Genomic DNA, 18,750 nt, shown 5'->3' with positions numbered 1-18,750 from the left:
TCAAAGCCTAATTACCAGTAAGTGTTCACTGCCTGAAAGATAAAAATGCATATTTCAGATCTTGTGATGCACCCATTGCAGTAAAGGTCACATTGGCTGACTCCATATATGACAGACGACTCAGTATGCTTCACCAAGTCATTCCAAAAGAGGACACAAACTCAGGTGCATTAATGGGACCATTGCTGATGCTGTCTCGGTGTTGCACAACAGGACTTGACAACTTGCTAGTGACATGCGTCACGGAACTCTGCCTGCGTTTTTAAATATTTTCTGAGAGGCTTGCTTGTATTCGGCTGGCCCGTGTACCAGTAAGGTTAATCAGCTGTCTTCCTGTTTGAAGAAAGCAGTCAATTACATTAAAGCCGTGTGACACCAACAACACTCACTTTCGACTGGCTGTCTGCATACAACGGTACAAGATTTGAAAACACTCGAAATGCTTGTGACATTAATAACCTCTATTTATGGGACCCCAGGGCCACAAGAACTCTGAAATATAATCTTAAAAATAGAAAGTTTATTGAATCAAAACACCCTGAGGGTCATAGAGATGAGTTTAACAATTTCAGCCTGTCAAGATGATCATGTAAATTACATCTAAAGTCAGAATTTCTTCGCGCACCATTTGATAAAAGCAGAATAATATTCCATGGCACTTTTGAAGAAAGACTTGGCATGGATATAATTGAATTTTCCTCTGCTTCCTGTAACTTTTCAAAGCGGCCTTCAAAAACTTTCAGAGACTGTGTGTTTGAATGATTGCTTGCCGCTCTGAGAATGAGAAAACAAGGGGATTATCTTTTATTTTAAATGAAAGGGAGTCATTTTTTGAATGATCATAATGAAGCATTGAAACAGCATAGGCAGTAAATAAATTAAATAAATTAAACCCTTTTTTTTTGGAAATTCCTGGTTTTCAAGGCTACTCGTATTTGATGAAATGCATAAAAATTGTTGAGGTTTAGGTCTCTTTTATAATAAATAGTATTTAAAGTGTTGGTTAAGATACTGTATAGAGTAGTAATCACACCCCGTACACCCAAGGTGTCTGTCATTTAGTTGCTTCAATTTTTTATTGTAATTTTAAATGAGTTTATTAACTATTAATAAATTGGATTTATAAAGTATTCAGACCCCTACACATTTTTATACATTTTGCTATGTTGCATTAAAATCATTCAAAACTTTGTTGAACAGAACCTGTCCAATTTTCCTCACCTCCCACCTACCTCTATGCTGGAAAAAATATTGATCAGTCTTGAGAACTCAGACAGCATTTCCGTAATATACAAAACTATTTTACAGTCCCTCCCAGAGGACAGTGGGAAAAGGGATCTCTTACTCAACATTTTAGAAAAGGAGCGGAAAGTAGCAATGCAAAGAATTCATTCGAGCTCCATATGCGCACAGCATACAATTATTCAACTGAAAATTATAAATTGAGTGCATCTGTCTCGTTTAAAATTATCCAAAATGTTTCCAGGGCAATATCCAACCTACGAACGTTGCAATCGAGCTCTAGCCTCATTGGGGCCACACGTTTTGGGCCTGCACCAAATTAACACCATTTTGGACCAAAATCTTGAAATGCTTTTCAGAAAGCTTTGGTGTCACAATCACCTCTAACCGACTAACAGCTGTGTTTGGTGGGCTCCAAGATGGGCTTAAAGTGGAGAAGGACAAACAAACCGTAATTGCCTTTACTTCACTATTATAGACTTATCTTGCTCAACTGGTAGAATCCTAGCCCACCTCTGTTAAGTCAGTGATGTTATTGATGTTCTCTACTATTTGAAATTGGAAAAAATCAAATTCGCACTTAGAGGATCTGTGCAAAACTTTTTCAAAACCTGGCAGGATCAAATCAATAACATTTTAGAATAAGCATTTAAATTGAGGATGCAGATTCTCTCCCCTCTTTTATTTCATTATTTGTATAAAAAGAATCACACTTACAGAGGATGACAGATGTGATTTTTGTGGGCAAAGGGAAACCGTTTTTCATCTGTTTGCATAAGATTAGGAGTTTTTCTTCAAGTTTTTAACTGATTTGTGTAGAAAACTAAGATCAGTTTTTAATATTGTGATATTTATTTATGGTGCCACTTATAATAAGAACAACAGGCACAGGACACAGTTAATGAGCTTTTTGCTGGGTGAAGCAAAACTAGTAATTTTAAAAAGTAGGAAAAATATACAATGTGGGAAAGGACCTGTGGACATCCACTTACTGTTTAGGCTGAATATTCAATTGAGGATTAAACTGGAATTTACTTACTATAAAAGAATGCACAAAATGGACATGTTTGAGGATGTGTAATGTACGAAAGAGGTACTGTATGCTATTGTAGAGGGAGAACTGAAATTCAATTTATAATTCGTCGGAAAATTGTAAAAATGTAAGTTATTTGTTGCAAGTGATACTTTGTGAAACAACACTGGGAATCTGGGATGACTGGGCCTTGGTTTTATTTATTATGAACATAAATGAGGAAGGCACTGGAGAGAAGATGAGAAAATATCAAATATTTATGTGATAACAGTGTGTGGGGTTACACAGGGTTAATAGGGACTGAATATTGGGTATTTTTTCATTTCTTTGTATTGGTTATTTATAATACTTTTTGTTGTATGTGTACTTTTAATATGTTGATGTTTGTTCTTGTAAATTTTTTTTTTTTAAATTATCTTTATTCATTTATTAATTTATCTTTTCGCTTATCTTTACTAGCATAAAGCTTTGCACTGCTGGCCATGCTCTCTTTCTCCGGGGTGGGGGCTGATTTGTTTCAAAACTTTTTTTGGTTTTCTTGTAAAACTTGAGATATGTGTATGGAATGTCATTTGATTTTAATAAAATCAATAAAATAAATAAAAAAAAATTTAATTCATTTTTTTCTCCACGTCAAGCAACAATCAATACCCCAAAATAGGACTTAGACATTTTTGCAAAATTATTAAAAACAAAAAATGTAAATATCCCGTTGACACAAGTATTCCAACCCTATGACTCTTCAAATCTGACTCAGGTGTACAGTAATCCCTCACTACTTCACGGTTCACTTTTCGCAGAATCACGACTTCGCGGGTTTTTAAATATAGTGGTAGTATTTCCTAGTCTAAGAACAACAAAACAAGTTCGGTGACTAAGTGCATTGTAACACGGGCTGTGATTGGTAAATGGGAGGGAGACGACAAATCACAGCTTCCCACTTTCTAATCGGGCCCGTGATTGGTGCTTTGACTGATGCCCCCCTTGTCTCTCTGTCGCGGCCATTTCGCTTCAAGCTTTCTCGCCGAGCGGTTTACTTTACGCTGTACTGTGTGTGATTTTTTTGTGGTTTCTTTGTGTTGAACTTCTCTTCAATTTTCACTCCCTGCAATAGCTCCCAAACGTGCTCCTTCTTCCAAGGCTGGTGCTGAGCCTAAACATCAACGAAGAATGATGACGATCGCTGAGAAGGTGAAACTTCTGGATATGTTGAAGGAAGGGAGAATGTTCACAGAAACAGGACACAGGAATGGGACGACGATATGGTTCGATCAGTCCAATTTTGCAGCAAGGTCGACAACGTCATGACCGTCTACAAGCTGCTCTTCGACCGGAAAAAGAAGCAGCGGCAGCAACTGCTGATCACAATGTTTTTGCAGCCTCGCAAGAAAGAGCCAGTTCCTACTCCTACTACGGACTACTTCGGAAACCGTGGAAGAGGTACTCCAGGAAATGTTAGGTAGGTCCCTGTTATTAATGGATTAAAGGGTGGGTTGTAAACAGTACAGGGAGGGTTTAAAAACGTCCAAATACACGTTAAATGATTAAATAAATATGGTGTCCCTACTTCGTGGAAGTTCAGTTATTGCAGCCGGCCTTGGAACCTATCTCCCGCAATAAACAAGGGATTACTGTATCCCAATCTATTGATCATCGTTGAGATGTTTCTACACCCTATTTCGAGGAAAGCAGGTTCAGACAGAGGAGCAGCTTCAGCGACAGACGGCTGTCACCGTCCTGCTCCACTGACAGACTGAGGAGATCGTTCCTCCCCAACACTATGAGACTCTTCAATTCCACCTGGGGGGGTAAACGTTAACATTGCACAAAGTTATTTTGTGTTATACCTGCATTTTTATCACATTTTATTTTTTTATTAAATTTGATATATAGATATCTATCTATCTTTTTTCCCTTTAAGCCAGAAGTTGACAAATTCTTACACTTGTGGGGCTCTTTGCAGCAGTTTGTGGGAATTTTGTGCATAGGAACTTCTAGTTCATGACAGGCATATTGCAATAAATTTAATCTCCAGACTCCTCTTTCTTTTTTCCTTTTTTTTTTCAATCATCCTGTTTCCTTCTCCGTCTCCTTTTTTATACTTTATTGGGACACAGGTGTTGTGATTATGGAGCCCGGAGCACAAACAAGGAAACTAGCCAACAAATGCATCCACACCATAAAGCTTTTTTTAACAGAAACCACCTTAATTTGATTAATATGCAGTACAACTAATATGGGATGTTCAGGTTTTGTGAGGTGGTCTGGCTGAACCCACGATTCCTTTATTTTATCAAAAATTAGTGTGGGAAACAGACTTCAGGGTGTGCAGTGTGCGACAATTGGTTTATTTTTTGTCATACAACACACAGTCCCACCTTTTTTTTTTAAACAAAATAGACAAGGCTGTGCCCTGCAGTGGGCTGGCACCCTGCCCGGGGTTTGTTTCCTGCCTTGCGCCCTGTGTGGGTTGGGATTGGCCATGACCCCATGATCCTGTAGTTAGGATATAGCAGGTTGGATAATGGATGGATGGATGAATAGACAACGCTGCACACTAAGACAATTAACAGTAATCATATGCCTTAGACATTCTTACCAACATTGATAATAGCAGTATTGAGAGAACACGAAAGTTAACTGTGAGATAATTAGATGAAGAACATCGGGATGTGACTGACACTTCATTGAAATGCGCACTGAAATAACAGTTTCTGTTCAATTCAATGTTCTGCCTAAAAAAAGTTTGCTTAGGGCATCACAGATGGTCGAAGTTTGCCATAGCATTAAGCCAATTTTAACATCAATCCCCACTTTTCATAAAATATAACTTAAGCATTGTCACACACGTGTGCATGGGAAGCAGCTGAAGGGCTTGGAAAATACTGTTTATACATCTACCCGTTACGCTGACGCTCTTTCTGAGTTCTCTGCAGGTCTTACCCGGGAAATCCCACCAGGAGCCACCATTTCCAAGAAGGACACATCACTTCCGGGTCCGGCACCAAGAATGAGATCACTTCCGGTTCCGGCCCCAAGGATGATGTCACTTCCAGTTCTGGCCCACAGGACGACATCACTTCCGCCCTCTGTCCTATAAAGCCCACTGCCTTTGCTCTGGCAGGCAGTTCTGTTTTGGACTCTGTTGTGTAAACTTGACTATAATGTCTCAAGTACGTTTGCAGCCAGGAAACCGAATTAAATGGGTGGCTGCCCCAAACCTTTTCATGCCTCAAGTCTCATCTTATTACAGCATATTTCCATGCATAAGCCCTTTTGTCTTTGAATTACGTACATTATTGCTTGAAAGGCTTTAGTACACCTTACCTGATAACTGCAACCAGGAAAATACAAATTGGGAAAATGAATGAATGAATGGATGGATGGATGGATAAGCAGCATTTGTTTAGCTGAACTCCCTTCTTTGTTTAATGGGAGCTCATAAGAGATCTGACTGGCCTTTTAGTCGATTTCATATGCCGTATGTGATAGACTGAGTCTCAGATTTACCCTCTGCATTCTTACAATCCTTAATCCTTTTGACTTAGCATATTAATTACTGTAAAATGTAATCAGTGTATAAAGAGTTTGGCCTATATGATGAATAAAAATAAAGCGCTCAGACTGTTGACAGGTGGTTTGTTTGTGCTGTTTCGCACGTTGTTTGTGTCTCTCCAGGCATTTCGGCACTGAACCTTAACCTATCAGTCTCTCAGCACAGTTCATTATTTCAGTGCCTTGTCTTACAAAGGTCATCTGTGCACTGCTTCAAGGATCAGATACTTTGCACTTGTAACATTCAGTTTCTAGCTAAGCCCACAGAAGACATCCGCTTTGGTATGAAATCTCATAGGGCTTTGACTTACATGTGAAGCAACTCTGTCATTCAGAACTGTTTTGTAAACATTTTACAATTTATCTTGCACCTGTTCCAGCCACAGTAGGTTTCAATGCTGTAAATTTCATTAACAGGTGATGAAAATGAATGCATGGAAAATAAAAAATGCAAAATTTAATATATCTATTCAGGCATTGTATACTTGTCCATATGGGTTTCCTCTGGATGCTACTGTTTCCTCCCACTGTCCAAAAACATGCAGGTTAGGTGAATTGGTGATGCTAAATTGGCCCCTGATGTTTGAGTGTGTGTGTGTGTGTGTGTTCACACAGTGATGGGTAGGTGCCCAGTTCTTGGACCGATCCAACCTGTGGTGTTCCAGGTTGGCTCCAGCTGCTGTAGTCCCTTGAACCCAGATAGTTATAACCGAGGATGAACAGGGCAAAGATGACACTTCATTCAGCAGGTGTGAGGTGCAAATGTGCAAAATGCTTTAATTCTCAAGCAGTCAAGGGTTCAAAATCCCAAAAGTGCAAAAATGTTCATACATAAATAAATAAACCATAATGAAAACAGGTGTTCACGTGGAGGTTGAAAGTCAATAAATAAGCAATAACTAATCCATTAAAATGAGGTTAAAACACACAGGATAATCTTTGTAAACCAAGATTTGTATTGACGTCTCCTTAGCCCACCATAAGGTCTCCTCAGTCCTAGGGGATGTCTGCGCACAGACGTAGCCAACTCTCACCCTTGCCACCTCATTCAGCCACCGCTTGGGTGCTCCAAGCCCTTTTCATGCACCTCACCACCATGCATTGCGTCTGCCAGGACTAGGAAATCCATTCCCGTGAATCCCGCATGTCAGTCCCGGGAATCCCGGGCTCCCGGGGATGACACAGTGCATGGGCATCTCACATGTGAACGGTTTTATTTTTAATAAAACTACTGCAATATGTTGACACCAATAAAAGACTAACCTTAACTACAAGCAGGTGATGCTGTGGTTAGTTGCGGTAATAAGAGTGTAGAAAGCACAACGTGGCAAGCATATGGTCGTCCACATGCAGAGTACGCCAGTCGCTGAGAAAGCACGCTCTGCCTACACTGAAGTAGGCGGCACAGTCATCAGATACTCATACGCTTGTTCTAAACCGCACTTGGCGCTGCTCTGAAACACCGCCATTTCAGCTTTGACTGATGCATCCAGTGTCCTGTCATCATTCTATGATGGCAAGTTTCTTGGCACAGATAATGCGGATGCAACAGTCTGACGCATTTCAATTTCAAGTTGCTGTTCAAAGCTGTTGTCTGACAGACGTCAATGAAGTCTGCCCCGTCCCGGCATTCGTGAGCTGCAGAGTGCAGACTCCTCCCAGTCCACTGTGCTTGGTCTTATTTGGAGCCAGGAGACTGAAGACTGCTGCTGGTCTGTCGTTGACTGAATTAATCTGCAACACACTACACTGTGGGCCAAAAAAACAGTGCCACTTAATTATTTTCAACTATAACTCTGTTATTTCTTGATTGATTTTTACACTTTTACACACTATATATGTGAGCTTGGCCGTTCCCAGTTTCCCGGGAATTACAGCTGTAGTGGTCAGGGGCCACTAAGATTCACACCGTCAATGTGACGGTGATTTATTTATTTTAGTGGTGGCTTACCAGGGACAACCCCAGCCTTGAAATGACACACACACACACACACACTACAGAGACCAAATAAAGCACCCTGGGAGCATTAAGCGATAAAGAATATAATGAAATTAAATTATCTAAGTGTAAACAATAATACCACCCCTGACCCCTTCAGCGATATTACATTTAACAAAGGAACACAATAAACACGCAGCAAAGTCCATGTAAACCAAACCGGATGAAATGAGAAGTGGTGAATTTAAGTCCAGCGATCTGTATGTTGAAAGGGTGAAAGAAAACTCTGAAAGGATGAAGTCAGATGGATGGTTCAGTAGCGCTCCTTTTCTTGTGGGAAAGCCAATGAAACCAAACACAGTCCTCACTATACAGGTAGACAGACGATCCAGATCCCAACAAACGAATACAATCCAGGACACAATGATGATGTATGGCAGAATTAACGGCAGGCAGTTCAACAGATAAATGCAACACACAACGCACCAAACAAAACTTTTTTCTCTTTGACACCTGCCCTCCTTTTAAACCCCTCTGGCCCTGCAAGGACTGCTGGGAGATGCAGTTCTAACTATTAGTAGCATTGCTACACAGCAGTTTCATTCCTGGGAATGCGGGAATGAAAAATGTCTGGGAATCCCGGGCTCCTGGTAATCGGGACCCCCCAAGCTCAGCTCCATCTCCCGCATGCCACCATCGCACGTCCTGCAACACGAGCCCACTTGGAGCAGTGGGTGACTTCTACTCCCTGATTGTTCAGAAGGAGTGACCCTGTCCCTCATGCACCATACATCCTTATGGGGGCCAAACCCGACCACAAGCCTTCACCACAATCCTGTTTCTTTTCTTCTCCTTCATTCTTCCTTTCTTTTTTCTGTTTTTTTTCAATCATCTTGTTTCCTTCTCAGGCTCCTTTTTAAACTCTATTGGGGCACAGGTGCACAAACAAGGAAAATGGCCGCCAAATACATCCACACACAAATGTGTTATTTTATTACTTAGCCAAAATTTTAGACAACCAAGAAGTGCACAACATTGGACTTCATACCATCTCTGAGTTGACATAATGTAACCCTTCGCTTTCTGCACAATTTATTTTGTTGTAAATTTAATTTTAAATGGACAAATTTGTCTGTCTATAGTTAGACAAAGCTACCTAATAAAATCAAAAGTTCAAATAAAACTAATAACAGTAGATAGATAGATAGACTTTAATTTTAGTATAGTATGGCAGGAATAGATAGATACTTTATTAATCCCAAGGGGAAATTCACAAATCAGTAAAAATCATAGCTCTATGTTGACAGTTAGTCATTTTCTAAACTACTTATTCCTGAACAGGGTCATGGTGGGGGGCTTGAGGCTATCTCAGCTAGCATAAGGCACAAGGCAGGAACAATCCTCTGGACAGGGCACCACGCAGGGAGGACCCGGGAAACAAACCAGCACTCCTTAGTGCACCCACTGTGCCACCATCCTGCCAGCTCTGTGTTCTGCTTACGGTCAAAACAGCTTTTAAAAAAAGAACTTAAAGGAAACAATTAACCTCCTTTTTTAACATTAATCTCCTTGGCACTAACCTCAAGCTTAACTCAGAATTTTATACAATTACGGTTACACCTGAGTCAGGCTCCGGGTGACGTGCAATGATATGCTTTATAGGGATAAGCCCAAATAACTCTCAGGACAGTATTCTGCTGCCATCTAGTGGACGAAATAACATCATGCTGCAAAAAATAGGAAATATTTCTATGCCTTCTGTCACTATATCGTAACTTATCAATATTCATGAGTGGGGTGGAGCCTCCAACAAAAAACACATTAGCAAATGGAAAGCTGCAAAGGCAGTTTTAGAATGACCTGAAATTGAACCATTGCTCAAATCGAGCAATAGTGATGATGATGAGACAAGAAAGTTAAACTGATGCATGATACGGCACTGTACGACTGAACCACAGTGATATGTCAGGTGAAATCAGACGCATGAAGCTTCATTGTGGTGTGACAGTAGCTGTGTGATAAAAATGCTATATAATTGTGATCGAGTACGAGGACAAGCAGGACATTTGCCCCCTAAGCACTGTTGATAATGGGGGGAATGTTCACAGTTCACAACCAAGAGAAATGTGGAAATCACTGAGCCTTGCTATGAGGGGCAGCATCAGGCATTAATATTCTACACTCTCACATGCAAGCAACTGGAAAAAATATCATAAAAAAAGTGAGCAAAGATACACATAGTTCTACTAAACTCCATTACAACGTCGAGCTGTGTGTCGGTGACTGTCTCAAAACATATCACACGATGGACATTACTAAATCGGCAGCAGTACGGGAGTGGACACCAGACATACCTTTTTTACTATGGTGTCTATTTTGACTTTTTGATAGTTACACATTTCTGTTACACGTAATCACTTTTTGGCTCATTTTTCCAGGGTTAGACACAACATTAAAGTGGTTAATAAAAATCTAATTCCTTAACAACCTTACCACAACCTGGAGCGCCACAGGTAAGGATCTGAATTTTTATATAAATGAGGGATTTCCGTTTTTGATTTTTAATAAATTTGCAAAACTTTCTGAAAAAATGTTTTTACTTTGTCATTATGGGGTTTTATGTGTAAAAATATAGTTGTTTAAAATTAAATCCACCCCCCATTAAAGTGTGCCGAAACTGAATTGGTACGAATACGTTCTGAATCCACTGTATCGTGACTGCCAGTTGTCAACAGGATTAACAACTGGGAAATAAAACTTCTGCAAGTGGTGATGCTCATGGGAAAGCAAGAAGGAAATTTAACAGAATGTAAAATGTTTTGAAGACCCTCAAAACAGACCTCAAAAAACAAACAACAAAAAAAGCGAACAAAGAAGTGAATTTCTCATACTTCGAAATCTCATAGGGAACGAAAGAGTGATGAAAATACATAAGAAGAAGTTTACAAAAAATAAAACGAGAAGATCACAATCACAACAGTAATGTGTGATGATGCTTTGATGGATAAGTAGGGGTCCCTTGGCTCTTATACTTCAGAGCCTTCTTCTGTAAATTCACAGAATGACGTGTCACTAAGTGTTTCATATCCAGACCCTGGGTGGCATGAAACTGGCAGGCACAGGATGAGGAAAAGAGTTATTAATGTGAAAAGCAATGTACAGTAGTGTGTTTACTTAGTTTTATTTTGCTAAAGTGAATCTTTTTCCAGTTATGAGCTTTTTTCCTCAGAACACTTCAGAATTGCATCCTACATTGAAAAATAGATATTAATTATAGAAAAATGCATGGAGCTTCATTGCTGAAAACAAGCCCATGCCGTTGGAGGTACATCACTCGAAATGCGTCAGCGTTTCATTGTGTAAAGGACATCAAACCCTGAAATCAATAGCATCCTAGTCCTCCAACACTGACCTTATAATTGTAACTTCAAAATTGATCAGAAGGTCAGGAGGCAAGCTGAATGTCAGATATTTTATGTAAAACATTATTCAGGTTGTCGAGAGTAAGTGTGGCTTTCTTTTTTTTTTTTTTCAAAAGACAAAGCATACAAAACAAAAATGAGAAAATGAAGGACTCGGTGAATGCTGCAATTAAACAAAATGGAAGAAACAAGCGTTTGTTATCCTTCTTTCTCTCAGCTAATGTGCTTTGTGTATGTGAAATCTGCCAGTGTTTCACTCACTATGGGCCTGATTTTCAGCCATCAGTCTTTTGCTAATGAGGGAGGCATGTTCTGAGCAGAGGGAGTCTTTAATCATCTGTTATTCTGCTTAAAGTTTGCAGTGATTTGAGCAGTTGTGCTTTTGTTCTGCTTTCTGGTGTTAATAGTCCATCCAATTTTTCTTCTTTCTGAAAAACATTTTTTTTCTTGCCTATAAAAAAAAGAAAAAATTTCCGATAATGCCTGTCATCATCTGAAGGAACACACACATCCACCAAAAAACCCCAATTAGGTTGCCCCTTTTAATTTAATATGTAGTAAAACTATGTTTCTAATCCCGGTGAGCAATCTGATTGGTCAGCTTGACTTTGTTGTGATTGGTCAGTTTGGCTTTGTTGACAGGACAAAAGAGGAAGTGCGACTGTGAGACGCATGAGGAGGAGTAAAGATGTACCGTATGAGGCACGCTGAGAGAGTCGCCTTTAAAGACAGAAAGTATAGAACTGAACAGGAGGTGAGAAAGGCGACCTCAAAACGAATGACAGAGTCTGTGACGACAGCTTTACAGGAAAATGCTTGAGAAAGGGACTGCCAGGTAAGAAACGTTCACGTGTGGCACTGCAGGTACACGTAATGCAAGAGCTGAATGTTTATAAATGATTGTATTTCCTGTCTTTGAAAGGTACTGTGGCTAATAACCAACAAGTCCAGAAAAATGAACAGACACTCAGTGGCGCAAATAACCGGATTAAAGGCAATATAGCCTGGTAGGCTTGGGCTTTGAAGGTAAGGCTCTGTAGATTGGTCAGGTTGGAATGCCATCCGCTGGTCTGCTCGTTCTGGAATGAGCATCTGGATTTTACGGTCGCAGGACTGGAAGGGGCGGGGTTAGTTACCCTCATTGGGCTGTTTCTCAGAACTGTGGGTAGAAAAAGAGACAATACATTCATCAATAGTGCCCCCTTGTGTGCTGGAGTGCTAGTTAGTGCTTACTTCTGACTAGCCCGGGAAGTGACCCTCTAATGATAGATAGATAGAACTTTATTTCTCTCCATGGGGATATTTGGATTTTTACAGAAGCTTTTTAAATAAATAAATACATAAATAGATAAGTAAGTACATAAATAAATATACATATACACTGAGGTCTGAACACACACTGGAATTAATATAAAGCAAGAAAAATTCAAAAGAAAGAAAAGTTCTGACTTGGCAGCCCCAGTCCCAGTTAGGCATTATACAGATGTATTGCTGTTGGTATGAAGGAGCCCCAGTTGTGTTTCCTGACACACTTCTGCTGAATAATTTATTGGCTGAAAGTCCTCAGTGTTTGTGTGGCATTGTTCATAATGGCATAATGTTTTAATTCTATCCTTTGCTACTACCTCCAGGGGGTCCAGAATGCATCCTATAACTGGGTTGATTTGATGGGCTCCTCTTGAAATGATGTTGCCAGCCCATCACACCACAGTGGCCATTACAGTGTTACAGAAGATGTGGTGGATGTCACCTCCCACATTAAAGGAATACAGTCTCCTAAGGAAAAAGAGCATGCTTTGTTCTTTCTTATATAGTCCCTCTGTGTTCTGAGACCAGCCCAACCTGTCATTAATGTGGACCCCTAAGTACTTGTAGGAGTGGACCACCTCTACATCTACAAGCAGTTCCTTGGTTTTGCTGTTAAGATGCAGACATTTCTCTTTGCATTAAGAAACAAGGTTCTCCACTTGACTCCTACTCTCATCCCCTTTATCAATTTACACCCCATAATTGCAGAATCATTGGTGAACTTCTGTAGGTGACCTGACCTGGTGTTATATTTATAGTCAGAGGTGCACAGAGAAAACAGAAAAGAAGACCGGACTATTCCATGAGGTGCTCAAGTGTTGCTCACACCCGTATCAGGGACACACAAACCTTGAGCCTCACAGATTGCACATGCGTGACATGCTTTTTGGATTTACTATTTTTATTCTCCCAAATTAATCAATAAGTCAAGCTCAATACAAAACATATTTCTTTTTATAATGAGAAAAAAACAAAGCATGACAAACATCAAGGAATTTGTATTATTGGACTCAACTGGATACTCTGCTTCTAGGCGGGAGGTCTGTGAAAAAGTTTGGACTTGACCAAGTCAACACCATACAGTGCTTAACACTTAATATCTCCAACCAGCAGTCGAAAGACAGGAAATGACAAAATATAAAGGTGAAAGGTGAATATACTGCAAAAAGGAGGAATGTAAATGGGTAGATTACTCAACGTGCACAATATGTACAATGAATAAGCAAATAAATTAGTATGAGTATACATAATACAAAATACCTGGGACCAGAGGGTTCGGCAACACCATACATCCCTTTTGGACCTTTACATTTTTTCAAAAAAGGGTCTACGTGACAATAAATGGAAATTTAGCATGGCTAAACGCAACTCACGATGAGACAAAAAGATGTACTCTTAGACAAAAACTGTAATCCAGCGAGACAATAAAGTATCTATCCAATTTAGATGAGAGGAAAACTCTGTAGCTATGTGTGTTCTGATAAAGGTGTCTTCTCATCAGTCCCAGGGAACTCCTGTTGCCTGATGGAAGTTGTAGTCCCCATGTATTCTTAGCTAAAACTAGTCGTCCCCCGCGGCTCTGCCCGAGTAGTAGTGAAACATGACAAACTATAAAAATCAGTAACCAAAAGGTATTGCTAGCTAAGTGGAGGCAAGGTAAACTCCAAAACGCAGAGGTAGACCGACACTCCACCCCTGACTTCACGCTTTTCCTCCCCTCGGCCCGTAGCTTCTGTAGCACGAATATAGCGAACTTTGCATGATGAAAGAAGTCGCAAAATTAACTAGAAAAAAAACCAGATCTAAATCCGTTAAGTACAGTAGTTCTCTCGTTCGCTAGTTAAGAGGATGTAAATTACGGTTCTCAGCTGGAGCGTAAGTGAGGAAGGTCCCGCCCCCTCCCCTCGGTCTGCTGCATCTCTCTCGGATTTGTGCAAATAAATCAGTACAGCAAGCGAACTTTGACACCAATGAGAGAAGTTGCAAAATCAACCGGAATGTTCAAGCAAATTCTAGAAAAAAAAACAATCTAAATCCGTTAAGTACAGTATTTCTCTCGTTCGCTAGCTAAGAGGATGTAAATTACGCTCCGAGGCTGGCGTGTGAGTGAGGAAGGCCCTGCCCCCCTCCCCTCGGCCCGCTGCATCTCTCTCGGATTTGTGCAAATAAATCAATACAGCAAGCGAACTTTGATACCAATGAGAGAAGTTGCAAAATCAATCGGAATGTTCAAGCAAATTATGAAAAAAAAAAATGATCTAAAAGTGGACAAACAGACGTTGGGCTTTATATATACAGAGATGACTTACAGTTGAAACAAGAAACCAGCAGCCACTAGGGTCCCCCACAGGGATTGCAAACCACTAATTTAGTTTGACATTTTTATCCATACCAATTTATCAACATGTTTATAACTAGAAAAGTGAGTATTAAGTGACCAGTCCAGTCCAAACAGTGCATTAGTGGTGAGAACTAAACCTTTAATCATGTGGCGTAATATACATGAACCAGAAGGTACAGGGCCATTCGTCATGCCATTTTACACATCAAGTCATGAAATAAATCACTCAATTAATCGATTATTTGTTCTGTTGCATTGTGGCTTACATATGGTTGGTGTTTCTATTGTAAAGCACTCTACACAATTAACAAGATGGATCAAACAAAATGTGTTTCCTAACCAGACAAGGTGTTGCCAAGGCAGGTTCGGGTCCCACCTCTGGTTAACTGTATGGTCCTGAGTAAGTCACTTAACCTGGCTGTGCTCTAATTGTGAAAAAAACTACCTGCAGAAAATTGCAACTTAATGCGCTTGAATACAGACACGAGCCAAACATATTATAATAAATGGTTACAACTAAACACTTTTAAGAATGCTATTAGAATAGCAATTTGCCTCTTGCAATTGTCAAGGTTTCACTTGCTGTGTCGGGTCACTTACTTGTCCTTAATCCCACTGGTAAGTTGGATTGCCAATTAATTGAACATACTTGGTTAACAATGGAACCTTTCTATCATTCACACAAATTAAGAAGACATTGATTGTTAGAATTCCCCTGAGCTGTACTTTCTAGACAGTTCTATTACTCTGCTGCAACGTCTTTTCTAATCTGATTTCTATTGTATTGCCCTATAAGCTTTTTTATCTTAATAATCAGGGATTCTGCTCGATTTTCTGCCATTTCTTTTTTCTGTATACACTTTGGTCATAAGTGAGGGCCTTACGTTTAAAAGACTCAGTACTCAGCCTCGCTGCAAACTTAGACATCTAAAGAGCCAGCAGGCATACGTTTCTTTAAGTCCCTCGAGCATTTTTCTGAAGGCTTTGTATGTGGGAACCTCGAGCGCTCTCACCGGGGAATACTAAGGCTGCCTTCTAAAAACCTTTTGGTGTCATTAATCAGCCTGTGAGTGAGCAGATCTGCTGCTCCGTTCCTTTGATGTTGTGATGGGTGAGCAGGTGCGTATCAAGATGTACAATGCCGGATCTGTTTCTAAAGTGTCAACGTCATCAATCTCAGGTGAGCTACAGAATTAATGGGAAATTAAGAAGAGGATATTATGGATTAAGCAGTCCAGAAAGGTTTAGTTATTCCAAGTGGCATCATACATTGTTTCATGGATTAGACACAGTGTGGCCATAACTTAAAATGATGGTCATTTAATGGGGAAGACAAAACACTAAGCTCCAATCAGATGTAAAACAGCCAGAGTCATTTATGCTCAGCGTATGTTTCTTATAACTGGCAGGAAAAGGCAAGAAATGCTAAATCCAGATAGCTGTTGACGATTTAGGCTACATGCCCATTGGTTCAAGAACATTTGGAGATCAAGGTTGGAGCAGCTAGGAGACACTGCTTCTCCTAGTCACTCCTTAAAAAGAAAGCAAAAGCTGAGGTTTAAATAAGAGAGAAGAGTTCATAAGACACCATGAAGGTGAGTTTAGGCTGGGTGGTGCTGTACTGCAGGGACTAAACCAGGACAGTTAAAGTTACTGCCATCCTTGATGGCCCACTCAAGGCAATGAGGACTTTTTACATTTTTAACATAAATAGACGATTTTATTATTATTTCTTTCAATATTAATAGACAGGATTATGAGTAGTTGGATTTACACATTCCCGCTACTCTTCCTGTTCCATATTTGTGCTAATAGGTGTAAATTGATAAACCTGAAGAAAAAAAAAATATTCTCTTCCTCTCGTTCTCTGAAGACTAACAGGATTGTTCACAAATTTCTCATACAATCCTTTATTTTGCCCAAGGAAGAAAACTTTGCGTGATCTAAAATTTTATTTATGTCATAATTTAGAAGAATAACCACAGTCACTAAAGAACCCAGAAGAACCTACTGGGAAGTCTTACTACATACAGTGGTGTGAAAAACTATTTGCCCCCTTCCTGATTTCTTATTCTTTTGCATGTTTGTCACATAAAATGTTTCTGATCATCAAACACATTTAACCATTAGTCAAATATAACACAAGTAAACACAAAATGCAGTTTTTAAATGATGGTTTTTATTATTTAGGGAGAAAAAAATTCCAAACCTACATGGCCCTGTGTGAAAAAGTAATTGCCCCCTGAACCTAATAACTGGTTGGGCCACCCTTAGCAGCAATAACTGCAATCAAGCGTTTACGATAACTTGCAATGAGTCTTTTACAGCACTCTGGAGGAATTTTGGCCCACTCATCTTTGCAGAATTGTTGTAATTCAGCTTTATTTGAGGGTTTTCTAGCACGAACCGCCTTTTTAAGGTCATGCCATAGCATCTCAATTGGATTCGGGTCAGGACTTTGACTAGGCCACTCCAAAGTCTTCATTTTGTTTTTCTTCAGCCATTCAGAGGTGGATTTGCTGGTGTGTTTTGGGTCGTTGTCCTGTTGCAGCACCCAAGATCGCTTCAGCTTGAGTTGACGAACAGATGGCGGACATTCTCCTTCAGGATTTTTTGGTAGACAGTAGAATTCATGGTTCCATCTATCACAGCAAGCCTTCCAGGTCCTGAAGCAGCAAAACAACCCCAGACCATCACACTACCACCACCATATTTTACTGTTGGTATGATGTTCTTTTTCTGAAATGCTGTGTTCCTTTTACGCCAGATGTAACGGGACATTTGCCTTCCAAAAGTTCAACTTTTGTCTCATCAGTCCACAAGGTATTTCCCCAAAAGTCTTGGCAATCATTGAGATGTTTCTTAGCAAAATTGAGACGAGCCCTAATGTTCTTTTTGCTTAACAGTGGTTTGCGTCTTGGAAATCTGCCATGCAGGCCGTTTTTGCCCAGTCTCTTTCTTATGGTGGAGTCGTGAACACTGACCTTAATTGAGGCAAGTGAGGCCTGCAGTTCTTTAGACGTTGTCCTGGGGTCTTTTGTGACCTCTCGGATGAGTCGTCTTTGCGCTCTTGGGGTAAGTTTGGTCGGCCGGCCACTCCTGGGAAGGTTCAGCACTGTTCCATGTTTTTGCCATTTGTGGATAATGGCTCTCACTGTGGTTCACTGGAGTCCCAAAGCTTTAGAAATGGCTTTATAACCTTTACCAGACTGATAGATCTCAATTACTTCTGTTCTCATTTGTTCCTGAATTTCTTTGGCTATTGGCATGATGTCCAGCTTTTGAGGTGCTTTTGGTCTACTTCTCTGTGTCAGGCAGCTCCTATTGAAGTGATTTCTTGATTGAAACAGGTGTGGCAGTAATCAGGCCTGGGGGTGGCTACGGAAATTGAACTCAGGTGTGATACACCACAGTTAGGTCATTTTTTAACAAGGGGGCAATTACTTTTTCACACAGGGCCATGTAGGTTTGGAATTTGTTTCTCCCTAAATAATAAAACCATCATTTAAAAACTGCATTTTGTGTTTACTTGTGTTATATTTGACTAATGGTTAAATGTGTTTGATGATCAGAAACATTTTGTGTGACAAACATGCAAAAGTAAAAGAAATCAGGAAGGGGGCAAATAGTTTTTCACACCACTGTAAGTAGTTGAATTCTTCACTGTAACACTTAATGGCCCTGGATGAACTGCAGTTAGGAGACCCGGGTTCGCTTCCCAGGTCCTCCCTGCGTGGAGTTTGCATGTTCTCCCCGTGTCTGCGTGGGGTTCCTCCAACAGTCCAAAGACATACAGGTTAGGTGGATTGGCAATTCTAAATTGGCCTTGGTGTTTGTGTGTGTCCTGTGGTGGGTTGGCACCCTGCCTGGGATTGGTTCCTGCCTTGTGCCCTGTGTTGGCTAGGATTGG

This window comes from Polypterus senegalus, chromosome 12 (genome assembly GCF_016835505.1).
Source record: "Polypterus senegalus isolate Bchr_013 chromosome 12, ASM1683550v1, whole genome shotgun sequence".
Taxonomy (NCBI): Eukaryota; Metazoa; Chordata; class Cladistia; order Polypteriformes; family Polypteridae; genus Polypterus; species Polypterus senegalus.
This window is presented reverse-complemented; position numbering follows the sequence as displayed.